General features: G+C 38.9%; 1 protein-coding gene across 1 annotated transcript in view; it reads right to left on the bottom strand.

Annotated features, from left to right (window-relative positions):
• The window catches only part of LOC106874517 (uncharacterized), a 392,108-nt gene that overhangs the window by 128,202 nt on the left and 258,906 nt on the right, over nt 1-5,000 (bottom strand). The window lies entirely within an intron of this gene.

Below are 5,000 nucleotides of genomic sequence, written 5' to 3'. Positions count from 1 at the left end.
GACTAAATACTTTCTTAAAAAGTCAGGAAGAATTAAATTAGATCTTTTTGATGTCGTCAAAGAAGCTAATTTCTCTTTTCACACCATTTCTCATAAACTGAATTTCAAGACATCCGATTGTTTGTCAAAGGTGGTCCGATTTCACATCTGAAAACTATGGTAAGCCTAGGTTTCAGTTTAGTTCAAAGACTATTGAACTGGAAGCTATGATGAGACGGCATTGAACTAGTCATGTAACTAGTCAGCTATCCCCCTCAACTGGAACGTTTACGTGTTCTCACATTAAAATAAAACTGTTCATAATCTACGATGCATGATTATATCTAAAAGACATCCTTGAATCTGTCACAAGAAAATTCCGTTTTCTCAAAGTAGTTCTGGGAAAATGTGCATCTCTAAAATCCACAACGACGCACCCGATCGGGGTTTCAACGCACGCTTCATGAGTTAAAAACAAGATTATGTAATACTCTCACACATAAAAGGCAATATCGGACAGGAAGAATGAAACTGAAAAAAAAAAATTGCTTTCATTTAAGAGACGAGGCCTGTTTCTCAGATTAACGACAACCCCTGACTAATCCTTGAGCTAAATTAAACCTCATTCATCTCGAAAATGTAATTGGTAACTTTATGGCACCTTGAAATACTTGTTTCATTAATCCACTTCCTCTATAGAAAGTTGGTAAAGTTTCTAAAAGCTGTGATCGTTTGCGATGCCATTGCAATTAAGGTTTTGATATTTAATTGACTTCTTATAACATCGTTTTGATGACAAAATCTCTAACATGCCGAACAAAATATCTTATATTTTGTTATATCTTTTTTCGTTCTTATAGAGGTCGCCTTTACCCTACAGTCCTCTCTGAACTGATATAATCGATGCCAGTAATTATACGGAAATCTATGCGATCGATGACAGAACTCTCCCGCATGAGTTTGTTTCCTTGAAGTAGTAACAAGAGACCAATAATTTGAAATTTCAACACAAGAGAAAATTCACTGCCGGAACGAAACTTTTTGCTCATGAGAAACATTTTTACTATGAGAGTCCGTTATATATCTGAGAGAGCATTGGCAGTATATTCTATTAATAGTTCAACTTGGCAATTCTTCACAAATCATCTTAGAGAAGACATTATTTACCTGGAAGCCAGCCCCAGAGATTTATTCCTTAAGCTTGTGCTTTATCTCCCCCTTATAATTTCGCCGTCCATCGGTTACGACGTCGAGAGTTCCAGTTGATGCGATCAACGGAACAGCCTGCTCGTGAAATTAACGTGCAAGTGGCTGAGCACTCCATAGACGCGCATACCTTTAGCGCAGTACTCTGGGAGAATCAGCGTGACATAGAATGTGACAAGGCTGGCCCTTTGAAGTAAAAGTACAACGTAGTTTTGCCAGCTGAGGGAACTGGCACTATGTGAAATAAAGGACACAACATACCGCTGGAATCGAACTAGCAATCTTTTGATCGCGAGCCGTATACTTTAGCCATTAAGACACGCGCCTTCATGGTTAAATGATTTGTCACACTTCCCGTGTCGTTCGATATTTCCCAGAAAAACTTTCTGTATTGTAAGCTTTTACTTCAGTAACCAATGATAATGGCATTCTCTTCATAGTTGTACTCAGCATATATACTTTATGAGATTACACTCTCCATCGTTACAGTTTATGTCAAACCCACGTGCATTTTTCTGGGCTCTCTTTTTTTATTTCATTTCTTCCCTTTCTTTGCTTCTCCTAGACTTTCTTCTAATATCTGAAAAAAGGTCGATGTCCGAAACGTTATGCTTATACTCTTTCCGTTCTTCATTGAGCATCACCCTGATTAACTGTAAACGGCTCTTGTACTCTGTGTTTGTACTTGTTGTTTTATACACTGTATACTTATACGCTTTACATAACATTAACTGTAGACAGTTATTTACTTTAATGTCACAAAGTAATGTTGATGATATCCTCTATACAAGGTGTTCGGGATAAATTTTACGATTGTTAGGTTTCCTTTTCAGGATCAGCTTAATGTATTAGCAAGCAGTCAACGGCGTTGGAGAGCATAAAGATGTAGTTGAGAAGAGTTAGCCAACTTGGGGGACTGGAAGGCATCTGAATATTGGAAAAGACTTGTCTGTGTCAGGATGATTCGCGCCGGGTATCAAAATGCCGACATCATGACTGCTGCTGAATGCTTTATAAACACTGTAAAGGCTGTAAAACGTGACATGTACTGCTGTAATGGAGACTACGAAGCCTGTGGCCAGCAGGACGGGTCACGTGTCCTCATGCCAGAATTCATATTCACATCTTTGAACAAAGCCTTAGATTCAGTAGGCTATGTGAAGCTGCTAGAGACTGTGGTCAATCCCTAGCTGCAAAGGGTTGCTGCAGAAAGGCCATATGTGTGGAAGCAGGATTCCCTTTTTTTTTTTACATACTTCGGGAAAGAGATAGACGTGGTTGCTGGAGATTTTCTACAAATATACCAGTCCCAATTTCTGGACTCCTAATTCACTCGATTGTAATCCCAGGAACGACTATGTATGGTGCGCAGTGAAGAAAGACACCAACCACCCTGACTGCAACACCAAGATTAAGTTGGGAGTTAAGGTTAGTCACATTGAATAAGCTGTTATCGCCAAGCCGTAATCTATTGGATTTTTTTGGATTTTTAAAAATACTTTTATTTTGGGAAATTGTTTTCTTCTAAACAAACAAATTTAGCCCCCCCCCCTACATACTTTCTATAACATTCTGCAAAGCAAGTTATTACTACACTGTGTATTGTATATTGGCTAGAAGAATATTGAGCTATATTTGATAACCAGTTGATCTAGCAAGCGGGGCCTCATGATGTCAGTGAGGTGTGTTGGGAGGAGGCGGTGTGCAATGACAGGTAGGCCCCGAAACGGCGCACATTTTCTCCTGATGACCCCATATACTTGCTGGCTTCTAGTATGCGGAGTTTTCGACTGGTAGCACTTGCATGTGCAAGTTGTTTGCAAAGCACACACACATACACACACACACACGATATATAGACTAAACTTGTTGTTACAATTCCAGTAAGTAATGATGAATTATTCTCCATATAGCTGCACTATATACATAATATACGCTACATAGTTATACAAAATATAATTTATATACTTTTATATTCTATATAACATTCTCTATAGTAACTTAGTTACTATAGTATCAACAAATAATGGCCAAAGTATACTCTGGTGAAATTATAGTAATAGTCACTTTCTCAAACATACTCTGTAAACCATTATATTACTAACGGGTCAATATAGTACCAGTAAGCAGCGTATTTCCGGTGATGAAGTCTACGACACAGAAGCAATCGGAATTCTCTCTCTTACATGCTCAACCAAAGGGAGAGAGAGGGGGAGGAGAGAAGGGGAGAGAGGGGGAGGAGAGAAGGGGGAGAGAGGGGGAGGAGAGAAGGGGGAGAGAGAGGGGAGGAGAGAAGGGGGAGAGAGGGGAGAGAGGGGAGGAGAGAAGGGGGAGAGAGGGGGAGGAGAGAGGGGAGAGAGAGAATAATGTTAGCTAATCTCTAATAGCTCGTCCACGTCTTTCCGTGATTATTTCTAATAATGTTAAAAAACACTTTAAATAATCAAATATATATTGTTTTAAAATTATATTTTAGAGGAGAAAGATAATCTATACAACAACTGTTGTTCTCACTGTTTTTGTTTCCGGAAAAACTGTAAATGTGGTTCACAGTGGAAAAAGAGAGAGATGGGGAGGGGAGAGAGAGAGAAAGACAGAGGGGGAGAGAGAGAGAGAAAGACAGAGGGGGGGAGAGAGAGAGAGAGAGAGAAAGACAGAGGGGGTGGGTGGGAGAGAGAGAGAGACCTTAAATGAATATTCTTTATTTTCGAAAACCTATCCAACGTCAATGGCGCTGTAAATCTCGTCGTTTCTACCAACAACATCGTATATCTATTTTAACTGTTTGTTTTTCTTCGTTTTGCTACATCAACGCTTTGTAAGAAATAGAACCATATTGACATCCTGGACAGCTGCTGATGGTGTGGCTAAGAAAATCGATAATTTTCATCATATTCCAGAGATCTGGTGGCATTTCTTTATCGACATATCATCTGTTTCTATTTCATAAATCTGTTTACAACACCAGCAACTCCCGGCAACAAGGAGATAACATATGATACTTACTAGTGAACAATACAAACATACTTTGATAGGATATCCCTAAAAAAAAATGTGGTTGTCTTCTCCATGGAAGACCTTGTAGTGGTTGACTCCAAAACATGCTTCACGAGCCAACGTGACAGACTGGACGTGGTTGTCCGAGCGTCTAGAAATGTCTGTTGGACTCGTAAAACTCGTATTCAAACCCTTTAATTCCTGATATCATTTCTCCTCATTATTAACCTTAACCCTGAAATTTATTTTCCCCTCTCACTACTCTCTATCTAAATACCCCACAATTCCTCTTTCTAATACACTTAGTTCTCTACAAAATCATTCCATCTTTAAACTTCATTCTGTCAACCTCAAATTCTTCCCTGAAAACGGTGGCTGGTATCAACCGATGAGAGAATCAATTTACAATTATTATTTTGGACCCCCAAGCCCCCAGAAACAGCTGTTAAACTCGTAAAACTTGTATTCATCCCCTTTAATTCCTGATACCTTTTCTCCTCATTATTAACCCTAACCCTGAAATTCAATTCCTCCTTCCACTACTCTAAATACACCCAACTCCTCTTTCTAATACACCTAGTTCTGCACTAAATCATTCTATCTTTGAACTCCATTCTGATATATATGTGTATATTACATGCAATGACATATTCTAGAATCCTCTAAAGTATATATTTTAATATTGAGAGAATGGTTTCGTGTGCGGTAGTGATCTGGATAAGCATATACAATATGGAGGATCGGGCGGAGGAAGAGAAGAAATTTAGAAATGCACAAACACACACATGTACACTTCCTACATAAACTCTCACACACAA

This window comes from Octopus bimaculoides, chromosome 4, assembly GCF_046866305.1.
Source record: "Octopus bimaculoides isolate indiv1 chromosome 4, ASM4686630v1, whole genome shotgun sequence".
In the NCBI taxonomy this organism is placed as follows: domain Eukaryota; kingdom Metazoa; phylum Mollusca; class Cephalopoda; order Octopoda; family Octopodidae; genus Octopus; species Octopus bimaculoides.
This window is presented reverse-complemented; position numbering and strand designations above follow the sequence as displayed.